Source organism: Eurytemora carolleeae, unplaced genomic scaffold (assembly GCF_000591075.1).
Source record: "Eurytemora carolleeae unplaced genomic scaffold, Eaff_2.0 scaffold669, whole genome shotgun sequence".
NCBI classification, from domain to species: Eukaryota; Metazoa; Arthropoda; class Copepoda; order Calanoida; family Temoridae; genus Eurytemora; species Eurytemora carolleeae.
Genome location: NW_019397235.1, coordinates 75,528 through 75,752, shown reverse-complemented (window position 1 = coordinate 75,752; position 225 = coordinate 75,528).

Sequence of the window (225 nt, the reverse complement as noted above, 5' to 3'; positions counted from 1 at the left end):
CCATCTCCCCCACGACTTATAAGTTATTGTATTTCCCCTCAACTACTGACATTTAAAGAAGTTTTACAATGTCTAATTAGTAGGTTACAAACCCTTACAAGCCCTAGAGTTGCCCTGAGAAGATATGGAACCAAGATACTAAGTTTTATGTCAACCCAACCTCATTCCATACCATCTAGTACCAATATGTTCTTCAAAATACCCTAGTTTTTTTACAAATCATGT